The sequence below is a fragment of the Nicotiana tabacum genome, chromosome 8 (assembly GCF_000715075.1).
Source record: "Nicotiana tabacum cultivar K326 chromosome 8, ASM71507v2, whole genome shotgun sequence".
Lineage (NCBI taxonomy): Eukaryota > Viridiplantae > Streptophyta > Magnoliopsida > Solanales > Solanaceae > Nicotiana > Nicotiana tabacum.
The window spans coordinates 195,005,886-195,032,699 of record NC_134087.1 but is presented as its reverse complement, the minus strand read 5'-3'; the positions used below and the strand labels follow the sequence as shown (position 1 = coordinate 195,032,699).

The 26,814-nt window shown below is 41.5% G+C and overlaps 1 pseudogene; it reads left to right on the top strand.

The window, feature by feature from the left end:
• LOC107793992 (uncharacterized) overlaps positions 1–26,285 on the top strand; it is a 91,138-nt pseudogene extending 64,853 nt beyond the window's left edge.
• The last annotated feature ends 529 nt before the right edge of the window (positions 26,286–26,814 follow it).

Here is a 26,814-nt window from a genome sequence, read left to right as displayed (position 1 = left end):
CAGTATCTATTGTTCTTTGTTGATACATTATATCATTTTTGTTTGGGCTGATTTTTATGATTACTGAGAGCCCGAGAGACTACAGAGATTGATGACTGAGTGAGGCTGAGGGCCTGATGCTGAGGATATTTATAGGGTCGGGTTGCACGCTATAGCATGTTTCATTTATTTATGTCATGTTTGGCTTGTTACAACACTTGGGCTGAAGGAGCCCCTCCAGAGTCTGTATGCACCCCTAGTGAGCGCAGGCACCTACTGAGTGTGAGTGTTGAGTGCTGAGCGACTGAGAGGAATATTGACTGTGAGGAATGAGTGATTGTGAGGTTGGAGTGAATGGGAGGACTGAGTGACTGTTGTTCTAAGAGGATGCATTTGACTTTATTACTGTTGCACTTCAGCTGACATATATCACCGTCTTGTAATTTCTGAGAGATATTTATTCTGTTTCACTTGAACTTGACATGAATTAATTGTTTTGACCTAAATTATCAATCTTGAAAGCATGCCTATCTTCCTATGTTGAAATTACTGTAATTGAACTATAACTGTGAAGCTCATTACTACTTTCAGTCCTTTATTTAGTCTTGTTACTTACTGAGTTGGTTATACTCACGCTACATCCTGCACTTCGTGTGCAGATCCAGGTATTTTTGGAGACGATGGGTGTTGATTCCTTTCCACAGTTGATCATTTGGAGATTTCAAGGTAGCTAACGGTGTTTTGCCGACCTTGTCTCTCCTTCCCTATCTTTCCACTTTATGTATTTAGTTTCGGACTATTAAAGATAGTACTCCCAGATTTGTGATGTAAAGACGTTCATGTACTCACTGACACCTTGATGTTGGGAATTTGTGTGTTGGTTTTGACTTTCTATCCAGTTTTTGAGAGTTTGATGAATTTAAACATGTGTTGTTTTACTTTTCATGTAAAAGTGTTGGAATTATTTTTTTGAAATGTCAGCTTGCCTCGTACCATGTTTGGCTCCATCATGACAAGCTAAGTTTTGGATCATGACAAGTTAGTATCAAAGCCTAGGTTACGTAGGTCTCAAAAGTCATGAGCAGGTTTAGTAGAGTCTTGCGAATTGGTATAGAGACGTCAGTACTTATCTTCAAGAGGCTTCCGGACCCTTAGGAAACTTCACATTCTTGTATTCTTGTAGTGCGGATTTGTTGATTCCGGTAACTAAACTTCTGTTATTCTATTCTCTCACAGATGGTAAGGATACGTGCTACTGTATAGGATGGACAACCACCAGTATCACTGGCTAGGGCCGCGAGAGGCCGAGGTCACGGTAGGGGACGTGGTAGGGGCAGAGGTGTAGCTCGTACAATAGCTAGTGCAACACCTACAGATCTGCTAGTTGCCCCAGCTTAGGAGAAGGTTCCAGATATGGATGAGCCAGTAGGGCCATCCAGGCACCAACTGTGCCTATTGTGATTCCAGGCCTTTAGGAGGCTTTGGCTTAGATTCTAATTGTGCACTAGCCTTGCTCAGGCGGTCTTAGTTCCGGTCGCAACATCCATTTCTTAGGTCGGGGAGGGTACTTAGAATACCGCCACCTGTACTCCAGAGCAGGTGATGTAGGGACTTCAGACACCGGGGGTACTACCAGCCCAGTCAGTTACAACTGCTCAAGCTCAGGTGGTGCCCATTATGACTAATGATGAGCATCGGAGACTAGAAAGATTTGGGAGGCTTCAGCCTCCATCGTTTAGCAGGGCTGAGTCGGAGGATGCCCAGGGCTTCTTGGATAAGTGCCAGCGGATTCTTTGTACAATAGGTATTACGGAGACCAGTGGGGTCTCATTCACTATTTTTCATTTTACTGGGACTACCTTCAGATGGTGGGAGGCTTATAACAAGCGTAGGTTGCTCGGTGCAACACCACTTACATAGCAGGATTTCTCCGTTCTCTTCTTGGAGAAGTTCGTGACGCAGTATCATAGGGAGGATCTGCACAAATAGTTTGATCAGCCACGTCTAGAGGGCATCTCTATGACTCAGTACGAGATGAGGTTTTTAGAGTTGGCTCGTCACGCAATTTGGTTGGTTCCTAGTGATAGGGAGAGGATTAGGAGGTTCATTGATGGCCTCACATATTAGTTGCAGTTGCTTATGACTCGGGAGAGGGTATCTAGTGCTACTTTTAACGAGGTGGTTGATATTGCTCAACAGATAGAGATGGTTTGTAGCCAGGAGCGTGGGGAAAGAGAGGCCAAGAGGCCTCGTAGATCTGGTGGTTTCAGCGATGTTCCTTTTGGGGGTCAGTTCTACCACAGTAGGGGTCGTCCTTATTGGCACGCTCAGACGGCTCATCCAATTCACCATGGTATATTTTCCAGCCATGGTTCATACAGTGCTCACCAGGGTCGATCATCTCTAAGTGTCCTTCCAACTTAGAGTTCATTTTGTGCTCCATCAGTTCAGGGTTCGTCTATGCCAGGTCCTTCTAGTAGTTATCCCAGTGCTCGGGGCTCCCTTTAGTCCCCACCACCAACACCGAGGAATTGCTTCAGGACTGGGGATTTTGGGCACATGTGGAGGCAGTGGCCTCGTCGTCCGGGAGGTCTAGTGTAGCAGAGGAGTCAGGTTGCGACTTCCGCACCAGTTACTTCACCACCCATTCATCCAACTCGGGGTGGGGCCCAGGTAGCTAGAGGTTTCCCTAGAGGGGGAGTCCGATCAGGTGGCGGTCAGGACCGATTCTATGCTATTCCTACCATGCCACATGTTTTTGCTTCAGATGCAGTGATAAGAGTTATTCTCAGTATGCCACAAGGATGGTTCTATATTATTTGACCCTGGTTCCAATTATTCGTATGTATCTTTATATATTGATCATTATCTGGATATGCCCCATGAGTCCTTAGTTTCATATGTTCATGTATCTACGCTAGTGGATGACATTATTATTGTAGACCATGGATATCGGTCATGTGTAGTGACTATTGGGGGAATGGAGACTATAGTTGATCTCTTGTTGCTTAGTATGGTTGATTTTGACGTGATCTTAGGTATGGATTGGTTATCTCCATGCCATGCTATACTGGATTGTCATGCTAAGATCGTGACGTTGGTGATGTCGGGGTTGCCAAGGATCGAGCTGAGATGTTCTCTATGTTTCCATCAGAGTGATTTCATATTTGAAGTCCCAACAGATGATTAGGAAGGGATGTCTATCTTATTTGGCCTTTGTAAGAGATGTTGGTGCTGATACTCCTACTATTGATTCTATTCTAGTAGTGCGATTTCCTAGATGTATTTCCTACAGACCTGTCGGGCCTGCTGCCCGACAGGGATATTGACTTTGGTATTGACTTGGTGCCGGACACTCAAACCATTTCTATTCCTCCATACCGTATGGAACCAGCTGAGTTGAAGGAATTGAAAGAGCAGCTTTAGGAACTTCTTGATCAGGGGTTTATTAGTCCTAGTGTGTCGCCTTGGGGTGCACCATTTTTGTTTGTGAAGAAGAAGGATGGTACTATGCGGATATGCATCAACTATAGGTAATTGAACAAAGTTACAATCAAGAATATTTGACCAGCTTCAAGGAGCGAGGGTGTTCTCCAAGATTGATTTGAGGTCTGGGTATCACCAGTTGAAGATTCAGGACTCGGATATTCTAAAGACAACATTCAGGACCCGTTACAATTATTATGAATTACTTGTTGATATCTTTTGGGCTGACCATCACTGCAACAACATTCATGCATCTGATGAACAATGTATTTCAGACTTATCTCGATTCGTTTGTCATAGTATTCATTGATGGTATCCTGGTGTACTCTCGTAGCCAGGAGGAGAATGCCCATCATTTGAGGATTGTGCTGCAATGGTTAAGGGATGAGTAGCTTTATGCCAATTTCTCCAAATGTGAGTTTTGTCTTAATTCAGTGGCATTGTTGGGGCACGTGGTATCCAGTGAGGGAATTCAGGTAGATCCGAAGAAGATAGAGGCAGTTCAGAGTTGGCCCAGACCGTCCTCAACTACGAAGATTCAGAGCTTTCTCAGTTTGGCCGGTTATTATCGTCAATTCGTGGAGGGTTTATCGTTTATTGCATAGCCTTTGACCTAATTGACCCAAAAAGAGTGCTCCTATCAGGTGGTCGAATGAGTGTGGGGAGAGCTTTTAGAAGCTCAAGACTCCTTTGACCATAACTCTTGTTCTAGTTTTGCCTTCGGCTTCAGACTTCTATACAGTGTATTGTGATGCTTTTCTGATCGGTATTAGGTGTGTCTTAATATAGGAGGGTAGAGTAATTGCTTATGCTTCATGCCCATTGAAGCCTCATGAGAAGAAATACCATGTTCATGATTTGGAGTTGGCTGCCATCGTTCATGCATTGATGATTTGGAGGCACTATCTCTATGGTGTGTCTTGCGAGGTATTTACAGATCATCAGAGTCTCCAGCACTTGTTCAAACAAAAGGATCTAAATTTGAGACAATAAAGATAGTTGGAGCTGCTAAAGGACTATGATATTACTATTCTATATCATCCCGGGAAGGCCAATATGGTGGTCGATGCCTTGAGTAGAAAGTCAATGAGTATGGGTAGCCTTGCATTCATTCCTGTTAGTGAGAGATCGTTTGTAGTTAATGTTCAGGACTTGGCCAACCAGTTTGTGCGATTAGATGTTTCGTAGCCCAGTCTGGTTCTGGCTTGTGTGGTTTCTCAGTCTTCCTTATATGATCGCATCAGAGAGCACCAGTATGATGATCTTCATTTGCTTGTCCTTAAGGACAAGGTTCAACACGGTGATGCTAGAGATGTTACTATTGGGGATGATGGGTTATTGATGATGCAGGGCTGGATATGTGTGCCTAATGTAGATGGGCTACACGAGTTGATTCTTGAGGAGGCCCACAATTCACTACATTCTATTCATCTGGGTGTTGCAAAGATGTACTAGGACTTGAGGCAGCACTATTTGTGGAGAAGAATATAATGGGGTTTGTAGCTCTGTGCCTTAACTGTCAGCAGGTAAAGTATGAGCACAAGAGACCAAGTGGATTGCTTCAGAGGCTTGAGGTTTCAGAGTAGAAATGGGAGCGGATCACCATGGATTTTGTAGTTGGGCTCCCATGGACTTCGAGGAAGTTTGATTCTATTTGGGTGATTGTGGATCGGCTGACCAAGTCTGCACACATCACTTCAGTTGGGACTACTTATTCTTTATAGTTGTTGGCTGAGATTTACATCCGCGAGATTGTTCGCCTTCAAGGTGTGCCAGTGTCCATCATTTCAAACCGGGGCATGCAGTTTACATCATGATTTTGGAGAGCCGTGCAATGAGAGTTGCACATCCAGGTTGAGTTGAGTACATTATTTGACCCTCAGAAGACCGGACAGTCCGAGTATACTATTCAGATATTGGAGGATATGCTACGTGCTTGTGTCATTGATTTTGGGGGTGCATGGGATTCGTTTCTGTCGCTCACGGAGTTTGCCTACAACAATAGCTACTGGTCGAGCATTCAAATGGCTCAGTATGAGGATTTGTATGGGAGACAATGTCGATCTCTTATGGGTTGGTTTGACTCGTGTAAGGCTAGGCTATTGGGTACTAACTTGGTTCACGATGCTTTGGAAAAGGTTAAATTGATTCAGGATCGGCTTCGCACAACACAATCTGGATAGAAGTGTTACGCTGACAGGAAGGTTCATGATGTTGCTTACATGGTTAGGGAGAAGGTTCTACTCAAAGATTCACCCATGAAGGGTGGTATGAGATTCCAGAAGATAGGCAAGTTGAGCCAACGGTATATTGGGCCGTTTGAGGTACTTCAGATGATTGTGGAGGTGGATTACAAGCTTGCCTTGCCACCTAGTTTGTTGAGTGTACATCAAGTATTTTATGTTTATATGCTTCAAAAGTATGTCGGCGATCCGTCTCATGTTTTGGATTTTAGCACGATTCAGATGGTGATCTAACATATGATGTGGAGTCGGTGGCCATTTTGGGTCGGCATGTTCGAAAGTTGACGTCAAATGATATAACTTCAGTAAAAGTGCAATGGAGAGGTCAGATAGTTGAGGCGGCTATTAGGGAGACTGACGATAGATGCAGAGTAGATATTCACACCTATTTGAGACTCCAGGTACATTTATAGACCCTTTCGAGGATGAACGTTTGTCTAAGAGGGGGAGGATGTACGACCCGTCAAGACGTTTCGAGAGTTGCAGACTCATTCCCCCATTTACTACTCATTTCATGCTTTATAGCTATTATGTGACTTGCCAGGTTAGTTGGTTTGGGTCCGGAGGGATTTCGGAATGAATTAAGATACTTAGTCTCAAGGTTGAAAGCTTAAGTTGAAATAGTTGACCGGATGTTGACTTATATGTAAACGACTCTGAAATGGAGTTTTGATGGTTCCGTTAGCTCCATTGAGTGATTTTGGACTTAAGAGCGTGTCTGAATTGTGATTTGGAGGTTCGTAGTGGAATTAGTCTTGAAATGGCGAAATATGGATATTTGGAAGTTTGACCGAGAGTGGACTATGTGGATACGAGGCTCGGATTGGAGTTCCGGGGGTTTGAGTAGGTCTGTGGTGTCATTTATGACTTGTGTGCACCATCTGTCCTTTCAACCTTAAGACTGTCACGACCCCATTTCGCCCTCCGTGAACTGTCATGACGACACCTAGTCTCTACGACTAGGTAAGCCTAACAAATGCGGAACATAAACGAAACTTGAGGAAGAAATAATCAAAAGCCAAAAATAACCGAAGGAAACAATATTTAAAATGCCGCTCGACATATACAACACAACTTCTCAGAATCTAGTACACTATCCCAAAACCCGGAAACTCATGGAACCACAAGCCTTTGGATATCTAACAATGTCTAATTCCAGAATATTTAACAAGGAAAAGAAATACAAATGGGCAAATGTTCAAAAGCTAGAATAGAAAGGGACTCCTCGATCTGCGGACGGGGCAGATGTACCTCGAAGTCTATAGAGCAGTCGCCTTATCTCATGGGTGATAGGACTGAGTCGACGTACCTAGATCTGCACATGAAAAACATGCACAGAGAGGGCATGAGTACACCACAACAGTACTCAGTAAGTGCCAAGTCTAACCTCGGTCGGGTAGTGACGAGGAAGGTCAGGGCCCTACTGAGGTTAAATAAAAATATAAAGTTTGACAGTATGGAACATAGCAATATAATAAGTACAACAGTAAATTCAACACGAATGAAAAGACAACAATAGCTACTACAAAAGCAAAGTAAACACAAAGGGAAAATACGGCTCAACAAAAAGAAAGTAACCGGGGATCTCCCAGGATACCGTCATGTAGACCCAAATATAAATATCCAGTGGATCTCCTGGGATACCGTCCTGTAGTCCAACTCATAATGCGAGGGGATCTCCCAGAATTCCGATCCGTAGTCCCAAAGGTAAATATTCAGTTCATGGGGAATCTACCGGGTACAATCCTGTAGTTCCCATATAAATGTGCAGGGGGATCTCTCAGAATATCGTTCTGTAGTCCCAAAGTAAAACACGCAGCAACAACGCAAGGAAATACTCAAATAAGCTCAATTTCGTACGAAGTAAAACAGGTAATTCTAACCTAACATACTTAACGTAATGTAAATTAAGGCAGTTTAAGCAAATAGACAATTAAGTCAACTAAACATGCTTTTTCTAAGCTAACAACAGGCTAAATTTGCAAGTAGTATAAAACAAGAAAAATGAGCACAATTGAAATAACTTAAAGAAACCGGATTTTCATAAATTAGCTCAAGTACGCACTTGTCACCTCACGTTCAAGGCATTTCAATTTTCAAATATACCAAATCCTAAGGGGAAGGTCCCCCACATAAGGTTAGGCAAGCCACTTACCTCGAACCGACTCAAAATTAACCCGAGACCACGCTCTTGCCACAAGTACTCGACTCCAAATGGCCAAAATTTATTCAATTCAATTGCATAATGTAAATAACACTTCAAGTAACTGATTGTACAATTAAATTCTAAGCTAATACACGAAATTAGGTAAAATGACCAAAATGCCCCTCGGGCCCACATACCGGAATCAGGTAAAATTTATATTTTCAGAATCCTCACACTCTCACGAGTCTAACCATACCAAAATTATCCCAATCCAATGTCAAATCTCCAATCAAAACTTAAATTCTTGGTTTAAGAACTTTCCCCCAATTTTCATACAAATTCTGAAATTAAATGATGCATTCAAATTTAGATTAATGGGTTACAAGCAAAAAGGAGTTAAGAATCATTACCCAGTCGATATCTCTCAAAATCCCTCGAATCCTCGCTCGAATCCGAGCTCCCAAGCTAAAGTTTTCACAAAAATGGCTAAATCCTCGAGTTTGGAATTTTATATTCTGCCCAGACGAGTTCTTCTTCGCGAACGCGAGACTACTATCGCGAACGCGATGCACTAAAAATCTACTGGCCAACTTCCTCTTTTGCAAATGCAAGGTCCACTCGCGCACGTGTAGCTTACACTAGCAGAACCTACGTGAACGCGAGGACCATGTCGCGAACGCGAAGACCAGTGGGTCCATGCCTTCGCGAATGCGGGACATCATCGCGAACGTGAAGCATGATTCAGCTGCTTCACCCAGATGCTTTATGCGAATGCGAGGCCCTCTCGCGAAAGCGATGAATGTTTTCTCTGCAACACAGCAGCAGAAAATCTGCAATCTTTCTAAGTCCAAACATGGTCCGTTGAGCATACACCCGAGGCCCCCGGGACTTAAACCAAATCTACAAACATATCCCATAACTTTATTCAAACTTGGTCCAACCTTTGGAACGCTCAAAACAACATCAAAACACCTATTTTTCATCGGATTCAAGCCTAAGAATTCCAAAAACTCTAAAAACACGCTTCCGATCAAAAAGTCTATCAAACCTCATCCGAATGACCTGAAATTTTGCACACAGGTACATTCAACACTACGAAGCTACTCTAGCTTCCAGAGTTACATTCCGACCCTCGGATCAAAATCTCACTATCGAACCGAAAACTTCAACAATTCAACTTTCGGCATTTCAAGCCTAAAATTGCTACAGACCTCCAAAACACAATCTGAACATGTCCCTAAGCCCGAAATCACCTAACGGAGCTAACAGAACCATTAGATTTCCATTCCATGGCCGTCTTCACATTGTTCAAACTACGGTCAACTTTCTAACACTTACGCTCTCATTTAGGGACTAAGTGTCCCAAAACTCTCCGAAACTCAAAACCGAACGTCCCAACAAATCAAAATAGCAAAAATAAACTCGGGGAAAGCAGTTAATAGGGGATCGGGGCGTTAGTTCTTAAGATGACCAGCTGGGTCGCCACATCCTCCTACACTTAAACATTCGTTCGTCCTCTAACGAGCATAGAGACATACCTGAAGTAGTGAAAAGATGAGAGTAACGGTTGCGCATATCCTGCTCGGTCTCCCAGGTCGCCTCCTCGACCGACTGAACCTGCCATTGAACCTTTACTACAACAATGTTCTTTGACCTCAGCTTTCTAACCTGCCTATCCAATATTGCCAGTGGCTCCTCAACATAAGATAGATCCTTGTCCAACTAGACTGAACTGAAATCCAACTCATGCGACGGATCATCGTGATACCTCCAGAGCATCGAAACATGAAATACCAGATGAACTTCTGCCAAGTTGGGAGGTAAGGCAAGCTCATAAGCAACCTCCCCAACACGCCTCAATATCTCAAAAGGGCCAATAAACATCGGACTCAACTTCCCTTTCTTCCCAAATCTCATAACACCCTTTATAGGCGAAACCCGTAGCAGAACCCACTCTCCAACCATATAGGAAACATCACGAACCTTCCGGTTTGCGTAACTCTTCTGTCTGGAATGGGCTGTACGGAATCTATCCTGAATCACTTTAACCTTCTCCAAAGCATCCTGAACTAAGTCTGTGCCCAATAATATAGCCTCACCTGGCTCAAACCAACCCATCGAGGATCTACCCCGCGTACCATATAAAGCCTCAAACGGTGCCATCTAAATGCTGGACTGATAGCTATTGTTGTAAGAAAACTTCGCCAATGGCAAGAACTGATCCGAAGACCCTCCAAACTCAATCACACACGCATGGAGCATATCCTCAAGAATCTGAATAGTGCACTCGTACTGTCCGTCCATCTGATGGTGAAATGTTGTACTCAACTCCACTCGAGTACCTAACTCATGCTGAACAACCCTCTAGAAACGTGATGTGAACTAAGTACCTCTATCTGAAATGATGGACACTGGAATACCATGCAGTTGAACAATCTCCCGGATATAAATCTCCGCCAACCGCTCCGAAGAATAAGTAGTACACATAAGAATGAAATGAGCGGACTTGGTCAGCCGATCCACAATTACCCAAATAGCGTCAAACTTCCTCAGAGTCCATGGGAGCTCTACTACAAAGTCCATGGTGATCCGCTCCCACTTCTACTCCGGAATCTCTATCTGTTAAAGCAACCCACCCGGTCTCTGGTGCTCATACTTCACCTGCTGACAATTGAGACACCGAGCTAAAAATCCAACTATATCTTTCTTCATCTGCCTCTACCAATAGTGTTGTCTCAAATCCTGATACATCTTTGCGGCACCCGGATGGATGGAATACCGGGAACAATGGGCCTCCTCTAGAATCAACTCTCGAAACCCATCAACATTGGGTACACAAATCTGACCCTGCATCCTCAATACCCATCATCACCAATAGTCACATATCTGGCATCACCGTGCTGAACCTTGTCCTTGAGGACAAGCAAATGAGGGTCATCATACTGACGCTCCCTGATACGATCAAATAAGGAAGATCGAGAAACCACGCAAGCTAGAGCCCGACTGGGCTCCGAAAGATCCAATCTCACAAATTGGCTGGATAAGGCCTGAACATCCATCGCCATAGGCCTCTCTGATGCTGGTAAATAAGCCAAACTCCCCAAACTCTCTGCCCGGTGACTCAAAGCATCGGCCACCACATTGGAATTGCCCGGGTGATACAAAATAGTGATGCCATAGTCCTTTAGCAACTCTAACCACCTCCTCTGGCGCAAATTTAGATCCTTTTGCTTGAATAAGTGTTGCAAGCTCTGATGGTCAGTATAAATCTCACAAGGCACACTGTATAAATAATGGCACCAGATTTTCATGGCATGAACAATGGCAACTAACTCAAGGTCATGGACCGGATAATTCTTCTCATGTACCTTCAATTGTCTGGATACATAGGCAATCACCCTACCGTCCTGCATCAACACCGCTCCGAGGCCAATCCTTGAGGCATCACAATAAATCGTATAAGACCCCGAACCTGTAGGCAGTATCAAAATTAGGGTTGTAGTCAAAGCTGTCTTGAGCTTCTGAAAGCTCTCCTCACACTCCTCCATCCACTGGAACGGGGCACCCTTCTAGGTCAACCTGGTCATAGGGGTTGCAATCGATGAAAACCCATCCACGAAACGGCGGTAGTAACCCGCCAAGCCAAGTAAACTGTAGATCTCTGTAGCTGAAGATGGTCAGGGCCAACTTTATACGACCTCTATTTTCTTTGAATCCACCTGAATACCCTCACTCGATACTAAGGCCTAGGAATGCCACTGAATCCAACCAAAACTCACATTTCGAGAACTTAGCATATAACTTCTTCTCTCTCAATGTCTGAAGAACAGTCCGCAGGTGCTGCTCATGATCTTCCTAACTGCGGGAATACACTAGAATATCATCAATAAAGACAATGACGAACGAGTAAAGATACGGCCAGAACACACTATCCATCAAATTCATAAAGGCTACTAGGACATTGGTTAACCCAAATGACATAACAAGGAAATCGTAATGACCATGCCGAGTCGTGAAAGTAGTCTTCAGGATATCTGGCTCCCGAATCTTCAACTAATGGTAACCTAAGTGCAAGTCAATCTTAGAAAACACCCGTGCACCCTAAAGCTGGTCAAACAGATCATCAATACGAGGCAAATGATAACGGTTCTTCAATGTAACTTTGTTCAACTGGCGATAATTAATACACATGCGCATAGAACCATCCTTTTTCTTTACGAACAAGACAGAAGCACCCCAAGGTAATACATTGAGCTGAATAAAACCCCTATCAAGCAATTCCTGTAACTGATCCTTCAATTCCTTCAACTTAGGAGGAGCCATATGATACGGAGGAATAGAAATGGGCTGAGTGCCTAGCAACACATCGTTTCCAAAATCAATATCTCCATCATGTGGCATGCCCAAAAGATCAGCTGGAAACATATCGAGAAAATCCCGTTCTACTTGGATTGAATCAACTGAAGGGGTATAAATACTGACATCTCTCACATAAGCTAAATACGCGTCACACCCCTTCTCAACCATACAATGAGCTTTAAGAAAGGAAATAACTCTACTAGGAGTGCGATAAAGTACCCCTCCACTCAACACGCAGTACACCTAGCATAGCCAGCATCACAGTTTTGGCGTGACAATCAAGAGTAGAATAATGGAGCGACAACCAATCCATGCCCAAGATAATGTCAAAATCTACCATGCTGAGCAACAATAGATCGGCTCTGGTCTCAAAATCACTAAGATCAACCAAACATAAGCGATAACTATGGTCCACAACAAGAGAATCTCCCACAAGAGTAGAAACATAAGCATGGGAACTCAAAGAATCCCGAGGTATACCCAAATGCAGAGCAAAATAAGAAGACACATAAGAGTAAGTGGAGCCTGGATCGAATAGAACCGATGCATCTCTGTGACAAACCAGCATAATACCTGTGATGACAGAATCAGAGGCAACAACCTTGGTACGGGCAGGAAGGGCATAATATTTGTCCTGGCCTCCCCCTCTAGGGTGACCTCCACCTCTAGCTAGCTGAGCCTCTAGCTAGCTGAGCAGGTGGGGTAGCAACTGGAGCTGTAACCATAGCTTGAGAACTCTGCGGGGCATGCTGTGGCTGAGAGGTATGTGGAGGTGCACCACTCCTAAGACTGGGGCAATCCCTCACCATATGACATGTATCACCATACTCAAAACAAGCTCTAGGAGGACGTGGCAGATGTGACTGGCTTGGGCCAGGTCTGCTGGATTGACCACTGAAAGCACCCTGCGCAGGAGGTGCACTAGATACTGGTGGTGTATAATAAGGCTGAAAGGGCCTAGGGGGAGCTGGAATACCACTGGCTATTGGAAGAGCTAAATGAATAGGGCAACTCATATAACCCCTACCATGACGACCTGCAGCTGGGGCACGGGCTCCAGAATAGTGGCCCAATTCTCAAGACCTCTTAGTCTCCCTCTCCTCTCTCTCCCTAGCATGTATACCCTCAATCCTCCTAGCAATGCTTACCACCTACTAATAAGAAATATCCATATCCAACTTGCAAACCATGCTAGACTTGATGCTGGAAATAAGCCCCTCAATAAACCGGCGAACCCTCTCGCGAACAGTAGAAACCAAGGCTGGTGCATGTCTAGACAAGCTAGTGTAACAGACAGCATACTCTGAGATAGTCATAGCACCCTGGCACAAATGATCAAACTTTGCGTGCCATGCGTCTCTAAGGCTCTGAGAAACAAACTCTCTCAGGAAAAGATCTGAAAACTGGGTCCAAGTGAATGAAGTAGCCTCGTTCGGACTATCTAACTCATAGGTACACCACCACTCATAGGCGGCTCCTCGAAGTTGGAAGGCAGTGAAAGAAACCCCACTCGATCCTGATATACCCATAGTGCGGAGGATACGGTGACACTCCTCTAGAAATCCCAAGGAATCATATGATGCTAGCCCACTTAACACCGGAGGGTCATACTTCTTGAACCTCTCAAGTCTCCGCTGCTCATCCTCTGAAACCGATGTCCTTTCCTCTGGTTGAACTGGCACTACAGACGGTACAGGAATAACCTTCGGGACCTGATCAACATGCACTCGCTGCTCAAGATTGCGGGCAGTGGGAGTCTGTACTCCTCCCCCGGCCTGAGATGTGGTTGCAGCAAGGGGAAGCAACCCTGGCTGAGCCAAAAATGATGTACATGCTCATGAACTACGCCAGAGTCTCCTGAAGTGCTGGAGTAGTAGTAGCAGTAGGCGTATCAGGTGCCTGGACTTCGGCTAGAACTGCTAGTGGTACCTCGCCGACAGCTCGCATAGGTGCTCTGGCTGCACCACGTGCGCATCCTCGGCCTCTACCCCGGCCCCGGCCTCTAACGGTTGTAGTAGGGGCACGGGTGCCTGATCATCTAGGGTAGCATGTGTCCTCACCATCTATGAGAGAATAGAAGACAGAAGTTTAGAATTCTGATGTCAAAATATCGCACGACAAGGAAATCGAATGAAGTGAAAATTTTCCTAACAGTTACATAGCCTCTCATAGATAAGTACAAACATCTCTGTACCGATCAACGAGACTCTAATAAACTGGCTTGTGATCCATGACTCCTATGAACCTAGTGTCACACCTCCTTTTTGCGCGCCCGCCCCGAAGGGTAAAATGCACGAGGGAGTTTTTCCAATTTAAGTGAAAATATTCGAAATGAGATTATTTATTTAATTCAGAGTCGCCACTTGGAAAAGGTTTGGCTTTTGGTGTCCCAAGTCACCGGTTTATCTTGAATCCCAAATCGAGGAAAATATTCGACTTTCCAAATGAAGTCTGCGAACCAGAAATTCTAAGTAAGGAATTCTGTTGACCCAAGGGAAGGTGTTAGGCACCCTCGAATCCCGTGGTTCTAGCACGGTCGCTTAAATTGTTATAATGGCTAAATATCTGATTTAAATACATGTTGTGACTTATGTGCTTTTATTAAGTTTAAAACCGCTTTTATTATTATTATTTATTTTTATAGAATTGCAACGTCGTGAAAATGCATCTCGAACCACGTCACACTCAATGCACTCGTAGTTGTTAACACATTTCGACTCCGTTGAAATTTGAATTTGGGTCACATAAATGCGCACCCGAATTTAAGAATGTAATTTAATTAAGTCGCGCCTAAAGAGTCTAAACGCGTTATTATCTTTAGGGAAGACAGTGAAATTTACTAAATAGTCGTTCCCAAATTCTAAGTATTTAATGTGATCAATTATTGAGGGCCCCGCAATTTGCATTTTTATTTAGCGAGGATCGTCTCATTGTTTGAAAGGATAAACCTATAGTGACTAAATTTCTATTATGTTTGTCTCTAAAAATAAAAAAAAATGCATGCTAATTAAATTGCATGCTTAGCTAATCCCGACCTCTTATTAGTTATCTGATTAATTATTTACAAGGTGAAGAATGTTGTACCTCATGGAACGTGCTTTTAATTTGATAAAAGATTACATATAAGATTGATGAAACACTATACATACTCCAAACACTCCTCGAGTTAAATTTAAACTCATTTAAACAGGATTAATAAAATTATTTATTAGAGGGTGCTGCTAATGATATTCGGAACTCATCCTAAAAACTGCCTACTGAAATTAAAGCTCTTGAATTTAAAACTGTGTTGTATTTGGCAAGATTTTAAAAAACCATTCACCCTACATGCTCAAAACAACTGGAGAAAAGTTCGAATTAACAATTACACCAAGTAGTTGCACATTCCATGAATTATATAGTTACATCATGTATACCACTAAACGAATCACATATCGCGGTTTTAGATCAGCATAAGCTTCAGTTAAGTACAAACTCACTAACGTATTCTCTATTGAGCTACAAACTAAAATCTACACAATTTATAACTTTTATAAAGCTGTAAGTAAAGCAGCAGATGATTACAATTCCTTCAGATCTTTCAATTCATGCTTTTCATTGTTACATCAGTATGAAATGTGTACCTGGGAAATGCTTACAATGAAGAAGCAGGAGAGTTAGTAGAGCAGTGGTGTAAACAAACAGCAGCAGTAACAAATAAGTAACAACAGAACAAGTTCCAGTGCAAGATGCAACTATAGCCGATGGAAAAAGTAGCAAAATGATAGCAGCAAGCAGTGGGGTAGAATCAGAACTCCAGACAGACCGAATCCAGAAATAAACCAATGAAACACACAACCAGTAAACTCAGTTGGGACTTGGAAAAATCAGTATTGATTAAACAGGTCGAAACAAGTGAAATCAAGACAACAATGGGAAGAACAGTTTCTGATTTTGTCTGTGTGATTTCTATCTCCCCCCCCCTCTATCTATCTGTGTGTTTTCTCTAACTGTCCCTTGTATATATGCCTCTCTCAATGTGTATCTGTATATGCCTGTTTGTGTGGTATATCTCTCTGTGTAAGTGTGTATTTCTGTATTTCTGTATTCCCCTCTCTATTTCTGTCTATCTGGTCTAAAAAAATCTGTTCTCTTTTCTAATTTTCAGTCCCCCCCTTTTGATTTTCCGTCCTTCAACAAAATGGAAGCTCCTCTCTATTTATAGCCTAGCATCAGGCCATTTACAGCCTGTTAAACAAATCAGAACCCCCTCTTTTCTGCTGTTTTTCCACTCAACTTTTAAAAAGTAGAACCCCTCCCATGAGATTCCCTGACAGCCCTTTTATCACCTTATTAAACTAAAACAAGGGTATGGGCAGCCTGAAGATGGCCTGACAGCATATGCTGTCAAGTTATTTTAATTTCTAAAAGGCCCTAATGCACTTGCTGTCCACAAGTGCACATGCCATCAATTCAGACTGCAGCTACAGACCAATCCTTAATTTTTCTGATTCAAATACACCAATTATAAGTAGCTATACTCAATTCCTAATTTGATTCAAACAAAGTTTCAGCAGGAAATAAATCAAATTGTTACTATTCAAATAGCTGAAACTAATCGACGACACGTATCGAATCGACTATACTAATTATAACATATACAATCAATATCCAAGGATTGGAATCGAACAGTATTGAATAAGGGGTTCAGATTGCAATGTCAAAACAAAAATGACCATGGGAACTAATTAATCGATCAATTTCAATTTCAGTTGGTTGTACAGTTTACACATACACACATTATCAGTAAATGAAAGAAAGACTTGACCAAATACAGAGGTCCGGGCAAGGTAGACAGAAACAGTCGACAAACAATTCAAAATAAAATCAACTAAACATTTGGGGCAATAAACAGACATTTAACTACAACAACACATGAACTGATAAAAAAACAAAAATACCTTAAAATCTTGAAAAATCAGTAAGCCCTGGCTCGGATTTGAATCGACCTTTCTTGGGGTTGAACGGACTTTAATCGAAGTGTTCTCAACTGAGAACACTTCGATTAAGGTCCATTAGACCCTAATCATCTGGTTCAAATGGACACAGATCGGGCTCAAGAACTTCTAAGGTTCCTAAGGGCAGATTTGGGATTCAGGTTGTCCTGGTTGGATTCGGACCAAACCAAACCTGGTTTGGTCACGAGGGAGGTCAGGGGAGTGCCTGGTATGGACCTGGGGTGGTTTGGCATAGTTTGAGGTTTAGCTCGAATCTTCAAATGAAGATTCGAGACGATGGGGAAAGGTTTGAGACCAATGGTTTGCAGATCCGTGTTCAGGGTGTCAAGGTGGTCCTAGGGTGTTAAGGTGGTGGTCACCGGCGTCCATGCCACCGGGTTTAATGGTGAGGGGAAAGGGGGCGGCGTTAGGGTTCTAAAGGATTGGGTCTGTGGTGAGGACGACCTAAAGGCAGGGGGGCTTGGATAGGGGGGCAGGGTACGATATGAAGGCTTTTATACGGGGTGGATGGTTGGGTCTTGGCCGTTAGATCACTCGAGATCAACGGCCTGGATCCAAAGGTTAATCCAAACGATGTCGTTTGGTTTAGTATTGGGGTCGGGTTGGTCCGGGGTTGAACGGGTCGAGCTCGTATGTGGATATGGAGGTGTGACGAGGGCCGTTAGATCAGTGTGGTTTGAACGGCTGAGATGGGTCGCCCCCTGAAACGACATAGTTTTGGTGTCAAACTACGTCGTTTGGAGGCCTGGGAGATGGGTCTGTTGGATCGGTTGCCTTGGGCTGCTTTTTGGGCCTCAGATTTTAAAATAGGAAACAAGCCCAATCCTGATTTCAGACCAATTTGCATTCTTTTCCTTTTATTTCTCATTTTAAAACACCAAACCTAATTAAACAAAATAAAACCCCATTAATTAACACTTAATACAATTATTACACACATATTAAAATATTTAAAATAGGTAAAATCATACCAAGGCAATAAATAGGACAAAAGATGCATATTTTGTGATTTTCCTTTTAATAACCGAATTATGGTTCAACTACACACGACACATTTTTTGTATTTTCTTTGAAAAAATAAGAATGGACAAGATCACAAATAACTAACAAAAATACCACGTAAAATCCAAAAATTGTACAGCAAGACCATTTGCTATTATTTTTTATTTCTTTTGGAGTGACTGTCGCGTAAACAAAAATCACGTGCTCACACCTAGAACTCTGATACCAACTTGTCACAACCCCAGTCCGCCCTTTGTGAACTGTCGTGACAGCACCTAGTCTCTACGACTCGGTAAGCCTAATAAATTCGGAACATAAACGAAACTTGCAGAAGAAATAATCAAAAAGCCAAAAATAACCGAAGTAAGAAATATTTAAAATGTCGTTCGGCATATACAACACAACTTCTCAGAATCTAGTACACTATCCCAAAAACCCGAAAACTCACGGAACCACAAGCCTTTGGATATCTAATAATGTCTAACTCCAGAATATCTAACAAGGAAAAGAAATACAGAAGGGCAAATGTTTAAAAGCTAGAATAGAAAGGGACTCCTCGGTCTGCCGATGCGACAGATGTACCTCGAAGTCTCTAGAGCAGTCGTCTCGCCTCACAGCTGGTAGGACTAAGTCGACGTACCTGGATATGCACATGAAAAACATGCGCAAAAAGGGCATGAGTACACCAAAGCAATACTCAGTAAGTGTCAAGCCTAACCTCGGTCGGGTAGTGACGAGAAAGGTCAGGGCCTTACTGAGGTTAAATAAAAATATAAAGTTTGATAGTATAGAACAGAGCAGTATAATAAGTACAACAGTAAATGCAACAAGATTGAAAAGACAACAACAGCTACTACAGAAGCAAAGTAAACACAGAGGGAAAATATGGCTCAGCACAAAGAAAGCAACCGGGGATCTCCCAGGATACCGTCCTGTAGTCCCAAATATAAATATCTAGCAGATCTTCCGGGATATCGTCCCGTAGTCCAACTCATAATACGAGAGGATCTACCGGAATACCGATTCGTAGTCCCAAAGGAAAATACTCAATACAGGGGGATTCTACCGGGTGCAATCCCGTAGTTCCAATGTAAATGTATAGGGGGATCTCCCGGAATATTGTTGTATAGTCCCAAAGTAAAACACGTAGCAACAACGCAAGGAAATACTCAAATAAGCTCAATTTCGTACGAAGTAAAATAGGTAATTCTAGCCTAACATACTTCACATAATGCAAATTAAGGCAGTTTAAGCAAATAAGCAATTAAGTCAACTAAACATACTTTTTCTAAGCTAATGGCAGGATAAATTTGCAAGTAGTATAAAACAAGAAAAATGAGCACAATTGAAATAACTTAAAGAAACCGTATTTTCATTTATTTGCTAAAGTACGCACTCATCACCTCACGTACAAGGAATTTCAATTATCAAATATACCAAATCCTAAAGGGAAGTTCCCCCACACATGGTTAGGCAAGCGACTTACCTCGAACCGGCTCAAAATCAACCCGAGACCACGCTCTTGCCACAAGTACACGACTCTAAATGACTCAAATCTATTCAATTCAATTGCATAATGTAAATAACACTTCAAGTAACTGATTCTACAATTAAATACTAAGCTAACACACTAAATTAGGTAAAATGGTCAAAATGCCCCTTCGGCCCACATCTCGAAATTGGGTAAGATTTACATTTCCAGAATCCTCACACTCTCACGAGTCTAAGCATACCAAAATTATCCCAATTAAATGTCAAATACCAATCAAAACTCAAATACTTCGTCTAAGAACTTTCCCCCAATTTTCATACAAATTCCAAAATTAAATGATGAATTCATGTTTAGATTAATGGGTTACAAGCAAAAAAGAGTTAAGAATCATTACCCAGTTGATATCTCTGAAAATCCCTTAAAACCTCGCTCAAATCCGAGCTCCCAAGCTTTAGTTTTCACAAAAATGGCGACACCCTCGACTTTGAAATTTTATATTATGCCCAGACGAGTTCTTCTTCGCGAACACGAGACTACTATCGCGAACGTGATGCACAAAAAATCTACTAGCCAACTTCCTCTTTCACGATTGCAAGGTCCATTCGCGAACGCATAGCTTACACTTGCATACCCTACGCGAACGCGAGGACCATGTCGCGAACGCGAATACCAAAGGGTCCATGCTTTCTTGAGCGCGGGAAATCATCGCGAATGTGAAGCATGATTCATCTGCTTCACGCAGATGCTCTACGCGAACGCGATACCCTCTCACGAACGCGGTGAATGTTTTCTCTGCAACACAGCAGCAGAAAATCTGCATTCTTTCCAAGTCCAAAAATAGTCTGTTGAGCATCCGAAACACACCTGAGGCCCTCGTGACCTCAACCAAACCTACCAACATATCCCATAACTTCATTCAAACGTGATCCAACCTTCGGAATGCTCAAAACAACATCAAAACACCTATATTTCATCGGATTCAAATCTAAGAATTTCAAAAATTCTAAAAACACATTTTCGATCAAAAAGTCTATCGAACCTCGACTGAATGATCTGAAATTTTGCACACATGTCACATTCAACACTACGGAGCTACTCCAACTTCTGGAATTCCATTCCGACTCTCGGATCAAAATCTCACTATCAAACCGGAAACTTCAAAAATTCAACTTTCGGCATTTCAAGCCTAAAATAGCTACAGACCTCCAAAACACAATCTGAACATGCCCCCAATCCCAAAATCACCCAACTGAGCTAACGGAACCATCGTATTTCCATTTTGAGGCCGTCTTCACACTGTTCCAACTACGATTAACTTTCCAACACTTAAGCTCTCATTTAGGGACTAAGTGTCCCAAAACTTTTCGAAATGCAAAACCGAACGTTCCATCAAATTAAAATAGCAAAAATAAACTCGGGGAAAGCAGTTAATAGGGGTTTGGGGCGTTAATTCTTAAGACGACTAGCCGGGTCGTCACAGTTTGATAGGTTTCAGCGTTGTTTGTAGAAGTTGGAATTTCTTAGTTTTAATAAGCTTGAAATGGGGTGAGAATCTTGTTTTTGATGTTGTTTGAGGTGATTTGAGGTATTGACTATGTTTATATCGTATTTTAGGACTTCTTGGTATATTTGGTTGAGATCCCGGAGGCCTCAGGTTTATTCCCGATGTGTAATAAATCAAAAGTTGAATTTGAGAGGTTGCTGAACTGGAGTCTATTGGTGTAGTCGCACCCGCGAAGCATGGATCGCAGGTGCAAGCTCAAAGTGCGAGTTGACAGAGTGCAGGTGTGGCCAGGAGTGAAGGAGACTAGGGTCGTAGGTGCTTTCCGCACATACGTGGCCGCAAATGCGGTGATGGGAGCGCAAAATAAGAAATGGTGCTGGGAGCTGGGTCCATAGGAGTGGGTTGGTGGCTCGCAGATGCAAGTCTACTGGAGCGGATTCATGAACCGCAAGAGCATAGGAAACCACAGAAATAGAAGTTTGGTCGCTTCTGGGACGTTGTAGATGCGGGTAAATGTCCGCAGAAGCAGAAAGGCTGGACAGAACATTTAAATTCGAGGGTTTGTGATTTTGCTTCAATTGCAACACGTCAATTTTGGGATTGGACAATTTCTGAGAGAATTTTCGAGGGGTTTGTTGAGGTAAGTCACTTGTGCTCATTTTTTTCAATAATCGTGTTCCCTTATTGATTTTCCCAACTAGATTATATGGTTTTGAGGTGTAAATTGGGAGTTTGAGACTAGGGATTTGGAAAGTTTGATTTGGGTATTTGAGTGACGACTTAGTGTTGGATTTTGGTAAATTTGGTATGGTTGAACTCGTTGTTGAATGAGCTTCGAGTTTTATGACTTTTATAGGATTTTGAGACGTGGGCCCGGAGGGCCGACTTTTGAGTTGACATTTAGCTTTTGATTAATAACTTAGTATTTTTCTTATAGAATTGATTCCTTTAGCCTGTGTTGTTGTGGCTAGATTCGAGGTATTTGGAGGCCGATTTGCGAGGTAAAGGTGTGTTGGGGTAGAGATTTGCTCGGATTAAGGTAAGTAATAGTTCTCAATTTGGTTCTGAGGGTATTAAACCCCGTACTATATGTATTGTCATTAGTTTTGAGGTGACGCACATGCTAGGTGACGGGCGTGTGGGCGTGCACCGTATGAATTGTGACTTGGTATAATGGAACTGTGTAGTTGAACAATCTGTTATTATCCGTATATTCTCCATGTGATATAGAAATTGAGCTACAAATCATGTTAGAAATCATGTTTAGTCCATGTGTTGGTACCGTGAGAACCCTCAGAGGTCGCATACATGTTAAGTTATTTGCTAAATTATTGTTTTGTACTCAGTCTTAATTTTACTTGCATATCATATCTCAGTCTCTATTGTTCTTTGTTGATATATTATATCATTTCTGTTTGGGCTGATTTTCATGATTACTAAGAGCCCGAGAGACTCTAGAGGTTGATGACTAAGTGAGATTGAGAGCCGATTGTGAGGATATTTATGGGATCGAGCTGCACACCGCAACATGTTTCATTGATTTATCCCATGATTGGGTTGTTATAGAGTTTGGGTTGAAGAATCCCCTCCGGAGTCTGTACACACCCTCAGTGAGCGCAGGTACCTACTGTGTGCGAGTGCCGAGTGCGGAGCGACTGAGAGGAATTAGTAACTGTGAGGAATGAGTGATTGTGAGGTTGGAGTTAATGGAAGGACTGGGTGAATGTTGCTCTAACAGGATGCATTTGACTTCATTACTGTTGCACTTCGACTATCATATATCACCGTTCTATAATTTCTGAGAGTATATTCTGTTTCGCTTGAACTTGACATGAATTTACTGTTTTGGCCTAAATTGTCGAACTTGAAAGTATGTCTACCTTCCTATGTTGAAATTACTGTAATTGAACTATAATTGTGAAGTTCATCACTACTTTCAATCCTTTATTTAGTCTTGTTACTTACTGAGTTGGTTGTACTCACGCTACATCCTGCACTTTGTGTGCAGATCTAGGTGTTTTCGGAGACGCTGGGTATTGATTCCTTTCCACAGTTGATCGTTTGGAGATTTTAAGGTAGCTACCCGATGTTTCGCAGACCTTGTCTCTCCTTCCCTATCATTCCGCTTTATGTATTTAGTTTCAGACTATTAAAGACAGTACTCCCAGATTTGTGATGTGTAGACGCTCATGTACTCAGTGACACCCCGATGTTGGGAATTTCTATATTGGTTTTGACTTTCTGTCCAGTTTTTGAGTTGGAATCATTTCGAAAAGGCGGCTTGCCTTTTACCACGTTATGCACCATCACGACATGCTAAGTTTTGGGCAATGACACTTGTCTTGAGATTTTTTAGTTAAAAAAGACGAGATACAAAGGAACTTGTTTTCTCATGTAAGAATCAGTCAAATGTGCAAAAATGAATAGCTAATTCAGAGAATCTGGATTGAAATCATACAGTAATTGTGAGAAACATGAAAACAAAACTATACATAAAGAAAGAAAAATAAAATTGATGTGAAGGTAAATATATTAATATTTTTAATGAGATAAAATATTTATCTTATTAAATTACTCAATCCGACCTTTATCAAATTTTTAAAAATCTTAAATTTGTTTTTTTTATTAATTATTGTACAAATATAAATTATATATTTTGAGGCCTTAAATATTTTGGGGCCTAAGGCAAGGGTTTCACCTGCCTTACCCTAGAGCCACTATTGAGCCCATAATAGTCTAAAATATAAATTCCATTATTATAAGTATTTTTTGCTGACCTAAAAAAAGCTTATGATGACGAACTCATATTTTAGCGATTTGAAGGCAATATACTTTGTCAGTCTTTTTTTTATTATTCGGTATCTGTTTTTCAAGCGATTCATAAAATTTTGATAGTAAAGTCTAAATTTTGTAATCTTAATGTTTAATTTATTCCTAAAGTACACATATTTTTACAATATGTTTGAATAAAGCACAATCGTTTAACAATATAACTAAACATATCATATTAAAACAAAAAAGTGTAAAAAGTATATCTTACAGTCGAAGTAGTGTTCCTTTTTCCCAATTTGAGCAATTTCCACTTTCAAAAACCTATGACATAAAAATTTGGAGACTATTATATTCCAATTAAATAAATCACAGATATCCGGTAATCTCATGTATTGAGAATCTAAAAATCACAAAATAGGAACTGTGGAAAGATATAAACAGGTAGACCCACATTTTAAGTAGCAATTAGTTGCAAAATTGCCATAGCTGAGCGTTAATAGAGGAATCAGCTAATTTAGCAAGTCAATTTACCAATTTTTCCGTAGCAAAAAAATTGAAGTCACCGATATTTTTGAGAAAAAGTGAGCTAGTAGAGAGAAACTAGTGAGCGTGCACTTAAGAATTTGGACACGTGCATATTACCCGGTTCATGCTAGAGCTTCTTTAATCGCAATTTATATTTGAAACGATTTGCCAATGGTAAGGGTATAATTGAACCAAAAGTCAAATGAAGGGAAAAAATAGCTCAATTTACATGAGCAAATTTGTACCATTTTTTCTTTTTAATGTATAAGTTTTAATATGTAGTCTCCATACGTTCTTGCCATTTTTTGGATAATGTCGAGTTAAAAGGCTTAAGTTTTCAGACCGATTAAAAGATACGGCAGAGTCGGCGCCGATTATGCATGTCACCAGAAGCATATGAAGTGTATACCATTAAAGCTGTGATGTTTTTGAAAGAATATTATAAAAAATAAAAAATTCAAGCGAAGATGGCAATTTTTTTTATTTAAATATTTGAAATTGTTATTTTGCAGCATGGAAATTTTGGCACGGGTGAAAATGAAATTTGTTTACTAATAGAATAGTCCTCATGTTGCGTATTATACTATATTTATTTATGTTTAGAGCTATTATATTACGGCCTTGATGTTAGCTAGCTCTAAGTGCAGCAGCTATTATGTTATGTAAAAGCCAAAAGGTTGTGAAAGATCACATACGTGCTATTTTTATTTTATAAATTAGAAATTCGTTGAGCTAGCGGCGCACAGTTAGAAACTCGATAGAGATCATATAATTGCTATTGCTAGTACGAATGAACTGCTTCACATTCAATCTCCGCCTCTGAACTTCATCCCCATAAGAGAGTAATCAGAGGCGGAGCTAGAGCATCAGGAGCGGGTTCGAGCTAGTATTTTTTGTCCGAACCTATTGTATTTATGTTAAAAAATTCATTGAATATGTATAAATTATTAATTTAGAATCCAGTAATTTAACACGATTAGAATTAATCTCGAACTCATACGCTTGAAATTCTGGCCTCGCCTCTAGGAGGAATCGTAGTTGTTTGAACATTTTGGAAGAATTAATGCATAATGAGCCCTAGGAGGCATTAATGCTAGTACATCGCAGGTACTTTTCACTTTTGCATTGTATTTGACATCCCAAATCCTTTTAATGTTCAACTACATTCAGTTCATTTCAAATTAATTTTTCCGTTTTGCAACGGTTAATTAATGTAATTTAAACACATTAGCTGACCATGCCATTATATAATCTCCTTCCTATGCAGATTTTCCATAGTACCTTAATTAATTAAATCCTATATTCTAATACTTTAGCAAAGATGACATACAAGTTAATGCTTCTCGTTGTTTTGGGTGTTCTTATTCAAACTTCCTCTGCAAGGAAACTTCTTGGGGATTCATTTTTACCCAATTTTAACTTAAACGGAGGGTTTGACCAAATTCTAGGAGGTCTTGGTGGCGGCGGCGGCGGTGGCGGAGGTGGAGGAGGTGGAGGAGGGGGTAGTGATGGTGGATTTGGCATCGGCTTTGGATATGGCGAGGGTCACGGATCAGGAGTGAACGGTAGTGGTGGCGGTGGTGGAGGCGGCGGAGGTGGTGGTGGAGGTAGTAATGGTGGGTCTGGTGTTGGCTTTGGATATGGAGAGGGTCATGGGTCAGGTGCAAATGGTGGTGGCGGTGGTGGAGGAGGTGGTGGAGGTGGTGGAGGCGGTGGTAAAGATGGTGATAGTGGTTTTGGTTTCGGAGAAGGATGGGGCCACGGTGGTAGTAGATTTTGATACAAATTTTTTTGCTCAAATAATTTTATTATTTGGCGTGATATAATTCTATTGTTTATTAATTATAATAATAATCTGCTGGATCGAGATTTTTATGTTACTCTTAATTAGATCGACTTGTTGCATATTCAAATAAGCAAAAATTTCTATTAGGCAGAACACATAGACAAACACTTAAACTATCAAAGAAAGTTCACTTGAACACCTTAATTAAGCCATTTTCCACGGAAACACTTCTACTATACTTTTACTGCACCAGTTTAACACGTCCGACTGACATGGCAAATAACGTGAATATCACTGCATTTGAGCGCGTGAACAACAGAAATATGCTGACAAAAAGGCTATTAACGGTACAAAAAGCCAAATTCCGATTAAGTTTCACATATCAATCAAGCAATTTTCAAAAGAAAATAGACATCAACCCAGTTGGGTCTAAGGATTTAGAAAATAGAGGCAAACCAAATTCAAGAAAATTTAGAGAAGTCCAGTAAAAGAAACACACAATTCCACCTACCCAAAATCAATA